Source organism: Geotrypetes seraphini, chromosome 15, assembly GCF_902459505.1.
Source record: "Geotrypetes seraphini chromosome 15, aGeoSer1.1, whole genome shotgun sequence".
Lineage (NCBI taxonomy): Eukaryota > Metazoa > Chordata > Amphibia > Gymnophiona > Dermophiidae > Geotrypetes > Geotrypetes seraphini.
The window spans coordinates 22,410,155-22,422,189 of NC_047098.1; the positions used below are offsets into that span (position 1 = coordinate 22,410,155).

At 45.2% G+C, this 12,035-nt stretch overlaps 1 protein-coding gene across 5 annotated transcripts in view; it reads right to left on the reverse strand.

The window, feature by feature from the left end:
* TTLL10 (tubulin tyrosine ligase like 10) overlaps positions 1–12,035 on the reverse strand; it is a 351,255-nt gene that overhangs the window by 71,046 nt on the left and 268,174 nt on the right. The window lies entirely within an intron of this gene.

The window sequence follows — 12,035 nt, forward strand, 5'->3', positions numbered from 1 at the left end:
CACCCTCAGGGGAAAGAAAGTGACCCACAAAGGTGAGGGGAAGGGGGGCAGATGATGGAAGTTGGGGGGGGGGGGAGAGAGAGAGAGAAGGGGCAGATGATGGAATGGAGGAGATGAGAGAGAGAGAGAAGGGGACAGATGATGGAAGTGAGAAGAAGGGAGAGAGAGCAGAAGGCAGATGGATGTCAGTTGAGAAGGGAGAGCAGATGCTGAATGGAAGTGGGGAAAGAACACATACTGGATGGAAGGAGGAGATAAATAAAGGGGGAAGAAAATAGTAAGATAATGGAGGGGTGAGGGAAAGGGGTGACAAGCTGTGTGTAGACACAGTGAAAAGAGGGAAACGGGACTAAATAGTAAGAAAGAATTTAATTTAGATGGAGGCAGAAAATAGAGAAGGAAGACCAGAGAAGAAAAGGGAAGAGAGAGCAGAGAATGATCAGATCTGAGTGGAGGAAATGAGAAGAGAGATATGCTAAAAACCACAGGGGGGAGGGAAGGATAGAGATGCCAGACCATGAGGGGAACAGAAGGAAGATGATGGATGCTAGACCAAATTGGGGGGTGGGGGGGGGGCAGGAGGAGAGATGGCAGGGAAAGACAGACAGTGAATGGAAGGGGCAGATGCTGGACTGAAGAGACAGAGAAGGTTATCATGCTGCTGTACCGGGCCATGGTACGCCCTCACCTGGAGTACTGCGTCCAGCACTGGTACTTTAAGAAGGACACGGTACTACTCGAAAGGATCCAGAGAAGAGCAACTAAAATGGTTAAGGGGCTGGAGGAGTTGCCGTACAGCGAAAGATTAGAGAAACTGGGCCTCTTCTCCCTTGAGCAGAGGAGATTGAGAGGGGACATGATAGAAACATTCAAGGTACTGAAGGGAATAGACTTAGTAGCTAAGGCAGGGAGAACGAGAGGGCACTCTCTAAAGTTGAAAGGGGATAGATTCCATACAAACGTAAGGAAGTTCTGTGGTAGAAAGCAACATATTTATTTGGCTCATAACTTGCTGGCGCCCGATATTTTTAGCTCACAGTGAAAAAAGTTTGCTCACAACACCCGCCCGCTTAGAGGGAACACTGGTGACCAGTAGAAGAAAGGTGTTAAAGCCCCTGTACAGGTTGATGGTGAGAACTCACTTGCAGTATTGTATTCAATTTTAGAAACTGTTTCTGGCGAAGGACATAAAAAGACTTGAAGAGGTCCAGAGGAAGGCGACAAAAATGGTGGGAGGTTTGTGCCAGAAGAAGTGAGGAGAGACTATAAGCCCTAAATATGTAAACCCTAGAGCTGGGGTGTCAAAATCCCTCCTCGAGGGCCGCAATCCAGTTGAGTTTTCAGGATTTCACCAATGAATATGCATGAGATCTATTTGCATGCACTGCTTTCATTGTATGGTAATAGATCTCATACATATTCATTGGGAAAATCCTGAAAACCCAACTGGATTGCGGCCCTCGAGGAGGGACTTTGACACCCCTGCCCTAGAGTAAAGGAGGGACAGGGGAGATATGATTCAGATGTTCAAATACCTCAAAGGAATTAATGTAGAAAAAAATCTATTCCAGAGAAAGGAAAATGGTAAAACCAGAGGGCATAATTTGAGATTGAGGGGTGATAGATTCAAGAGTAATGTTAGGAAATTCTTCTTTACGGAGAGGGTGGTTGATCCGTGGAATGCGCTCCCAAGGGAGGTGGTGAAGCAGAAAACAGTGACAGAGTTCAACAAGCGTGGGATGAACACAGAGGATCTCTAATCAGAAAATAATGGGTATATGTTGAAGGAACTAAGGCCAGTACTGTTGCACGGCCGTGTCCCTTATATGGACATTCAGGGAGGGTTTCGATGCACTGGGATGGTTAAGATGGACTGGAGTGAGCTTTGATGGAAATTCCGGTAGATGGAACCCAGGGCTCTGGATTTCTGGCCCAGAAATATATAGGAAAAAGGACCATTTAAACTGAATTAATTTGTGGAGCATGTATGGTTGGGCAGACTGGATGGACCACTCGGGTCTTTATCTGCCGTCATCTACTATGTTATGATACTATGTTAAGATGTCTAATTATATGATTTAAAATAAAAAATTATATTTGAACGTCCAGCAGTCTCTCATTTGAAAATGGCCATTTATGTACCTCCAAATTTGGACGTTCATCTGGAAACGTCCAAGTTGGACTTAAAGACGTTGTTTTTTTCAAAAATGCCTCCATATGCTTAAATGTTTAGAATAGTAACATAAACAGTCTTCTTTCTTAGTGTGCCACCTAAGCACTATTCTGTATCTAGCACACGTATATAATTTGCATAATACTTAAGGGGATGTACACAGGGTTAGAGCACAAACCACGCACCCGCCAGCCTTAGGCATCCGTAGGCATTTCTATGCACCTCCATAGGTGTGAGACCGGGGTGCCCTAGAATGGCGCCTTCAATGATTTTTAGAAATGTGCCCCCTGATTGGTCAGTTAGGTGGCGGTAGGGCACCTCCTGCCACCTAACTGCAGCGCGTCCTGTACAGAATTTTGGCCTAAATGTGTTCACTCTAGTATTCTATACTCGCACAAAGGAGTGCCTAAATGTGGACGTCTAGACTAGGATTGCCCAAGTCCGGTCCTCGAGATCTACTGGCAGGCCAGGTTTTCAGGAGATCCACAATGAACATGCATGAGAGAGATTTGCATACCAAGAAGGCAGTGCAGGCAAATCTCCCTCATGCATATTCATTGTGAATATCCTGAAAACCTGGCCTGCCAGTAGATCTCGAGGACCGGACTTTGGCAGCCCTGATCTGGATTATAGAATTGCCAATCACATAGCCCAGCAGATGAAGAAGGCAGGCACAGTATCCACTGATGTATTAAAAAGATGTCTTGCTAGGGGTACACCGTCAATAGCATGCATAACAATTGCACCCTGACAATTCCGCTCCATCAAATGGGCGCACCGACAACTGTGCGCTTGAAGGAAGCGGGGTTTTCAAGGTGCAATTGTAAGTGTAGTGGGGGGGGGGGTTAGCGGCAATCTTCAACATTGGCATCCCCCCCCCCACCTCTCCCTCAGAGCAAAAGAGCGGAAACGGGAAGGCTTTGGGAGGAGAGCAGGAGTTTTAAGTGCAGTGGGGTGTTCCCCCCCCCCCCATCCCTGAGTGCTAACGGGAAGGCATAGAGTGGGGAGAGCGGGCGGCATGCATTTGTTCTGCTGCGCAAATGTCGGGGCAGAAGTGTCAACGTGCCGATGTCCTGCGTGCATTTGACGGGTCAACCCGGTACACCATCAGTATCGTGCCGACAATTCCGCTCCGTCAAATGCGCGCCCCGACAACTGCGTGCATGAAGGGAGCTGGGTTTTCGGGGCGCAATTGTAAGTGTAGCAGTTAACGGTTTCATATTACCAGTTAGTCCAATAAAACAAAAAGGGGAAATCATGTTTTTCCTACCTGAAACACAGAGGACCTCTTAGCTGTTGCGATGAATGGGTCATTTCAAAGATCACACAGTTGATTTTTTGTTGACCATTTTTATTGAGCACACAAAAGGTTCATCTTGCCTTGAAGCAGTGACACTTTTCTTTCAGGATTAGTCATAATATAACAAATGATGTCACCTGTGACTTGCACTTACTAATTTTTTGTAACCTGGAGACACAGGGAAGAGGCTATTGGACCAGGTTTGACTTCGGAGAATGTCCATTGGCTCTTCCAAATGCCGGTAGAACTCCATGGTCCAGTTTAAAGATATGGCACCTATATGAAGCTCCAAGACACAGTACTGCTATTTGACCTCAAAAGAAGCATCCAGTACATAAGGCAAAGTTCCATACCAACACACAGCCTCAAACCACAACTCCGGGGCTTAAGAAATACAGCTTCAGACCAGAATACAAAGTCAAAGTATGTCTGTATAATACAACTGCAAGAGAGTTTCATCTGTACAATTCTAATTTCTCACTGATAATAATTCAAAGTCCACTATCTGATGCAACTCCGTTTCTTTATTAAGGGACTTCTGCATGGTGTTCACTGGTATCTGAACAGGCAAAGTTCACAAGGTAGCCCCCAAAGTAACAGCAGCAAAAGTTAGCTCCTTTTCTGAAGAATGCACCCTATAAATGACTCACTACAATGTATTAAAATGTGGAAACTGGAAATCAACTGTGTTCAGCTCAATAAAGCTAATCGGTGTCAGGTCAAAAGCACGCGCAGACAATTGAGCGCAGCGCGGAGGTGCGCGCCACACAAAATTACTGTTTTTACGGCTCTGGCGGGGGGGGGGTGTGTGTGTGGGGGGGAGAACCCCCCACTTTACTTAATAGAGATTGCGCCGCGTTGTTGGGGGTGTGGGGGGTTGTAACCCCCCACATTTTACTGAAAACTTCACTTTTTCCCTGTTTTTAGGGAAAAAGGTAAGTTTACAGTAAAATGTGGAGGGTTACAACCCCCCAAACCCCCCACAACGCCGGCGCGATTTCTATTAAGTAAACTGGGGGGGGGGGCTCCCCAACAAAATCCCCCGTCGGAGCCCATAAAAACTGTAATTTTCTTTGGCGCGCCCCTCGGTCTTGCGCTCAGTTGTCGGCTCGCGCCTTTGTCTTTCGCCGAGTTGTCTATGAACCAAGCTAATCAGAAGAACTTCCTGATGTGTCCTGGTTTTACAGAATAAGAACAGAAGTTCCCTTTTTCTAAGACTATATTCTGCTTATTGACCAAATGTCTCTGCTTTAGTATTAATATAGTCCAGCAATCCTGCTGAAATGACCTTATATATCAATTGCAGGAATCGTTTTTACTGGTACATTAGGGAAATCCTATTCTTTCAAACCAACAGAAATATGGAATGATATTCCTTTAAGGTTAAGAGAATTCGGTTCATTTCAATTTTTTCGCAAAAACTAAAATTCTCTAAATTGTAAACTTATGTTCTTTTCTATATTGTTTTTTAATTGATGTAAACCGAGTCGAGCTTTATTATATGAAGATGACCCGGCCTATAAATCTAAGGGCTTTTATCAAGGTGTGCTACGGGGGGGGGGGGGGGGGGGGTTAGCACGTTGGACATTTCATCACGCGCTAACCCCTGCGGCAAGCCAAAAAACTAACGCCTCGTCAATGGAGGTGTTAGCGACTAGCGTGGCAGGCGGTTTAACGCGGTTTAAGGCGGTTTAACCTTGATAAAAGGAGCCCTATGTTTTAGTTTAGTTTATGAAAAGGAGCAGGTTATCATTTACAATGACATAGGACAGTGTATCGCAAACTGCGTGCCGCGTCAGATTCCAGGTATGCCCCGAGAAGCCGGCGAGGAGGAGGGGCACCGGTGCCGGCTGACTGCTGACTTGCGTCGACATCTGCGCTTTTACGGGTGCCCTCTAGCCGCAGCCCAGAGATTAGTGTGCCACAGTTCAAAAAGTTTGCGACACGCTGACATAGGAAATATCAATAACATATCATGTGTGATTGCATGTCGTTAACAAATTTAAACGAGCCTAAGTTTCTTCTGCATTATTAATCTTTTTCTTGGTCTCTCAAATTGTGGACTAAATAATCCAAATTTATTCCTGTGGTGAACTCTTTTTCACCGTAAGGAATTCTTGTTGTTTTATTGTGAATCTGTATTCACGAACTGTATACTTGTCTTTAAGTTCAACCTTAATAAATTGATTACAGTACCCTTAGCACCAGATAAAAACTGGTTTCTTAGGCTTTTCTTTAAAAATAGACAAAAAAAATAATTTATGGGACTTAAAATATTGATTTTTCCGGATCTGGTTCGAGATACGCAAAAAAGGAGACGTGAACTTCTTCTTTTAAAACCAGGGGTTATAGCTTTGGGGGGCGACCTTTTTTCTTCAACATCCTTGTAAATGTGTGATACAATATCGTATGAAAAAATATGTTTTCTTTGATCCAAGCCAGCTGACAACATTCTTGTCTACAGCGCCTCAGGCTTAAGGGAAATTATGAGGGCGAAATTGATTATTGTTATCCTGTCTAAGTCTAAAGGGCCTGTTTTTTTCTTTAAATAGCAACTCAGTTTGCTAATGTTCTTTTAATCTTCTGCAATGTATACCTTGGCTCCCATTTGTGGACTTGAGCTGAAGTTAAGCTATAATGATTTTCTTTTTATTGATGTCTGAGATGTTAGAATGAATATCTTATTGCCTTATTGGCTTATCTTTATCTTTCTGTACATGTGATCCTTGATTTGTAATTTGAAAATGATAAATTTTAAAAAATAAATAAATAAATAAAAGGAAAAAAAACCCCAAACATTAAAATGAGCCAATAAAGAGTGCAATATTTGCAAGCAGTGCACACTTTTACAGAAAGTGGGTGCACGCTCTCAATAGTGAGCACTAGTGGCATAGTGAGGGTAAGGGGGCGCCAGAGGCGGTAGTGCCCCCCCCCCCCTCTCCTCCACCCCCCGCTCCTTCTCGACTCTCCCTGCTGCAATGTGCCCCCTTCCCTTCCCCCATACCTTTTTAATTTTCCAGACGAGAGCAACAGCATGAACTTGCTGCCCGCATCGTGTTGGCTATACCTCTGATGTCATTTCCTAGGCATGGGTTCTGGAAGTGACGTCAGAGAAAGGTGATACCCATGTAAATGTGTAGTTAGATATTTATCATTGAAATATATATTTACAGAGCCATCTCAACTGATTAGTTTTCTCTCAATGAAACGTCTAGAAAAAGGAATAACAACATAATAACGTCCATGGAAAGTTAGTTCCCTGCACTTTAGCCAGATAAGGATTTTTTTCTTAATTAATTAATTTGAATTATATATATTCTACTCTTAGTTATGGATCCAATAATATCGAGGACTAGTGTGAGATCAGCTAGTTTAATATTTCCTTGTAGTAAATGTTAATTTTGGAATTTTAGTTTAACATGTTGTTTGATCTCACTTTACTGTACAAGATGTATATGCTTGGAAATATTGTAAAACTCTATAAATAAATAATAAAAAAAAAAAAAAGAGAAAGGTGACACCAGTGCAGGCAGCAAGTTTATAATGCTGCTCGCATATGAAAAAACTAAAGAGGTATGAGGAAAAGGAAGGAGTGAACATGTGTGGCCGGGGGGGGGGGGGGGGTTCAGGAAGAAAGGGGGTGGAGAGGAGGACGGGTACCTGTGCCCTTTACAAAGACTGCACCTGGGGCAGACTGTCCCCCCCCCCATACTACACCAGTGGTGAGCATATGCACAAACCATTGGCAATGTAGAAATTATTGTGTATATGCATGCACAATTTATAAAGAGAATTCTCAATCCAACATCTCAGTCTCACATCTTTTAATTTAGCTCAATTCGTATTCATAGAATTTAATAAAATTCTGTAAATGTGTGAATATATACTTGTGTGTGTATATCATTGGATCCTTAAGAAACACAACACTGAGGAGTTGAGATGGCGGGTCATAGACCAATTAGAGGAGGGGAGGGCGGGAAGTAATCCAGAACGAATCTTGAATTTTAGAGATGGATATATCGTTTAGATACGGTAGCCCCAAAAGGGTTATACGCTGAGATAGAATGGCCATGCCCACGAGGCCGGCAGGAGGATCAGTTGACATATGAGTGGTGCTAAACATTCAGGAACTCAGGATACCAACTGGAGAAGGGGGTCCCAAAGCCTACCTACAGAATATGCCTCCTACAGATTGAAGCAACTTGGGCTTCTGTGGTACAGGGACCCAGGTCAATTGCTTTGTTTGGCACTTCCTAACACTGGCCCTGACTAGTCTCAAACACTACAGTGGAGTTATTCTTTTTCCTCCGATTACACTGTGCAATAAAGTTTTTGGAGCATGAATGTAGTGGGTGTTCTATAATGATTTGGGGGTCACTGAATTCAAAACTGACCTTAATTTTTCAGTATAACACTCTGATTTTTGGCAAAAGAGCATTATTTAATGCAAAAATTAACATTTTCGCTCTATTTTCTAATTCTTGTGAAATATTAAAACAGTTTGCCTCAAATTAGATTCCCCCCCCCCCCCTCTCCCCGATAATCTTGGTAGTGTTAGTGATGAGCACGGGGAAAGGTTTCACTTTCACCAGGACATTGCTACAATGGAGAAACGATACCAGGGCAGATGGAATTCATCAATGCTGGCTGACTATTGTTAGACATTAATTAGAGATGCTCCTAATCTCGTTTATAAACGCACTTCAACAGCAAAACGATTCTAGAAAATAATATTTATAGGAACTCTTAAATCGGCGCAATGCGTTACATTATGACGTCTCATGCTGTAAATATTTGCGATTTGCTCAAAAACTATAAGTGTTAGGAGAACACTGAGGCTATTTTCATAAGTAGAGAATGACATGGGTTCAATTTTTTCCCTTTCCCGTCCCTGTGAGTTTTGTTGCTGTCCCTGCCCCATCCCTGTAAGCCTCGAGCACTTATGATTTTAACAGCGTTTGAGGCTTGTGCAGATGAGGACAGAGCTTGCAGGAATGGGGCAGAGACAGGAAAAGAACTCGCGGGGACCGGATTTGAAAAATGAGTTCCCGCGGGGACAGGAAAAAATTTGTCTCTGTGTCATTCTCTACATAGGAGGTCAAATTCTATAAAGTAAACCTCATTTTCTTCTTGCCCCAGAAAAAAAAGTTAAAATTTGTTATGCAGAGTTATTGGACTTATATAATACAGTGCGTCTCAATTCCTGGAGGAGTGTGTGGCACAGTGGTTGGATCTACAGCCTCAGCACCCTGGGGTTGTGGGTTCAAACCCCGCGCTGCTCCTTGTGACCCTGGGCAAGTCACTTAATCCTCCATAGCCCCAGGTACGTTAGATAGATTGTGAGCCCACCGGGACAAATAGGGAAAATGCTTGAGTACCTGATTGTAAAAACCGCTTAGATAACCTTGATAGGCAGGATATAAAATCCTAAGAAACTTGAAACTTGCTTTATACATTACAGTAGAGATGCCCTCATTCCTCCCATTCCTGGCCTCACATGCTAAAATGGAGATTCGCTCTTTCTATCATTTATCTTACTCACATTGCAACGGAGATCCACTGACTCCTCCCATAACCAGCCTTACAAATTAGAGGAATCTCCTTATTTCTCCCGTCACTCACTGCACAGAAGACTCACTCGATATCACTGATCTTACACATGGGGGCAGGGAGAATGAAGACACAAGGAAGGTTAATATCAGTAATCTACAATAATAAAATGCTACGCGCGCATGCGCACTCTCACCGCGTGTTTCCTGAGATCTGATCTGTCGGGATGTGCCGGCAAGAGTGCGCATGCACGCTTACTATGCCACCACAGGCGGTGGAGGGAGCAAATGCGGAGTTCTGCCGTCGCCTTCCCGAGCCTGCTACTTACCGTTATGATGCGTCCCGGGCCCGTAGCACAGCGGAAACAAGAGCGGAGTGAAACTGGAGGCGGAAAAGACAGCGGACTTCCCCCCTCCCCTCAGAGCAGGCTGCACTGTGCCGTCTCTTCACTACGCCAGCCACAAGGGTGATGTCCATTGGCTGGCTCGGCGGCGGGTTGGCGTGACAGCAGCATTGGCTGTGCCCGCCTAGCACCGCGGAGCTGCCGAGACCAAGGCGGCCGCCGATTGGCTGGGGCAACGGCGTTCAGAAGCCATGGCTGGGAGCGCGAGACTGGCAGGTGGGCGGGCGCTGTGGCTGTCCGGGGGTGGGAGGCAAGGCCGTTAGAGTGATGAAGACCCGGCGGGGTGCCGTGACAGCCCTGGGAGAGGTGGTAGTGTGCAGGGAGGAGGAGCTGACCGAGTCATTCGTTTGCCTGCAGCGCTGGCACCAGTTTTGAGTCACAGCGAACGCAAGGTCCATGCCCGAACCCGGCTCTGCCTAGCTCCGCCCAACCTCAGACTCCCCGCCATCCCGCGCGCCCCGGCCTCCTCCTCCTCCCGCAGATGTGAAAAAAAATACTGAAACAGGCTAAGCACAGAGAGAGAAAGAAATAACTACAGACACACATACACATATTCTAGCACTTGTTAGAGACAGAAAGAAAGACAGTCAGGCAGAGAGACAGAAAGAAATACAGAAAGAAAGAAAGGGGGCAGGGAGAGAGAAAGAAAGAAAGACAAACAGACAGATAGTGGGCAGGGAGAGAGACAGAAAGAAAGACAGACAGACAGGGGGCCAGGGAGAGACACAGAAAGAAAGACAGACAGGGGGAGAGATACAGAAAGAAAGAAAGAAAGACAGACAGGGGGAAGGGAGAGCGACAGAAAGAATGACAGACAGGGGGCCAGGGAAAGAGACAGAAAGAAAGAAAGGGGGCAGGGAGAGAGACAGAAAGAAAGAAATGCCTAAGTCTACACATCTATTCTAGCACCCGTTAATGTAACGGGCTAAAAAACTAGTATTGAAATAAAATGGCAATTGAGCTGAACAAACATGCATGAGAAAGGTGAGCTCTCGTACAAGTATAATAATAAAATGACTTGAGAATTTTATGTAAGTATAAAACGATTGGAAATGGTATTCTTGTGTTAGTAACTGTGTGTGTATGTGTGCTTTTTAAAAAAAAAAAAAATTTGTTTTAATTTGTCTGAGAACTTCTTTTTAAAGAATGCACAGGATGCAGCTGGCTCTACACTAGAACTGGGCAGACCAATGCCTTCGGTCAGCAGGTTGGTTGCCACTGCCCATCCACTGTCTAGGGCAGTGAGTCTCAAACTGTGTGCCGTGACACACTAGTATGCCTCTTGAGATTTCAGGTGCGCCGCGGCACATGGGAGAGGAGGAGAGGCGCTGGCGCAGGCTGACTGCCTACAGCACGCGCCTCTCACGGCAAGAGACGCATCCTGTAGACAATCCGCTGGCACCAGCATCTCTCCTTCTCTCCGGCCCTCTTCGCTGCTGGCGCCCCTTCTGACATCTCAGGGAACCTTCTGGAAGGCCTTCGCGCGTGCCTGGACGTCGATGTGATCATGTTACACACACACGTGATGTCATCGCGGTGACATCCGTGCACTTCCGGATGCCTCGAGCTGCAGCCACTAGGTTTACTGGGCCATAGCTTGAGAAAGTTTGCGGGACACTGGTCTAGCAGATCCCCAGTCGGCACACCTGCTCTTGCATTTTGTTCCCAATTAAAGCATTAGCTAAAGATCTGCCTCAGGCCTATAAAGAGAGAAATAGTTACTGAATAGGCTTCTGAATGCTTACCGTTTTGAAAGAGAATGAGGTGCAGTGAGAGAAGAGCTTTGTAAGCAGAATCACGTGATAGAGAAAGGTCACTGTAGCTAGAGAATGACATGGGGACAATTTCCGCCCCCCCCCTCCCTCGCCATGGGAACTCATTTTCCCATCCCGTCCCCGTGAGTTCTTCTCCTATCCCTGCCCCGTTCCTGCAAGCTCCATCCTCATCTGCACAAACCTCGAACACTTTCAAATCATAAGTGTTGAAGGCTTATGCGGTTAAGGCAGAGCTTACAGGAATGGGACAGGGACAGCAAAAAAAACTCGAGGGACAAATTTGTCCCTGTGTCATTCTCTAATGCTAGCTAATATAGGCCAGTCCCAACTCAAATTGGAAAGCTGTTAAGAATAGTGAACAGCCTTGTTTATTACCCGTTTTCCTCTGAAATCTATCCCCCGGCTCCCAGTCATCCAAGAGGACACCCAATCTTATTTTGTAATGCTGCACTAGAAAATGACACGGGGACAAATTTTTCTCCATCCCCGCGGGAACTCATTTTCTCGTCCCGTCCTCGCAAATTCTTTTCCTGTCCCATTCCTGCAAGCTCCGTCCTCATCTGCACAAAACCTCAAACACTTTAAAATCAAAAGTAGCAACATTCTAGAGCTCAGACTGTGATGTCATAATGCCTCATTCCACCAATGCCTAAGCTCCGCCCTCATCTGCACAAGCCTCAAACCCTTTAAAATTATAAGTAGCAACATTCTAGAGCTCAGGTTGTGATGTCATAATGCCTCATTCCACCAATGCCTAAGCTCTGTCTTCATCTGCACAAGCCTCAAACACTTTGAAATCATAAGTAGCAACATTCTAGAGCTCAGATTGTGACA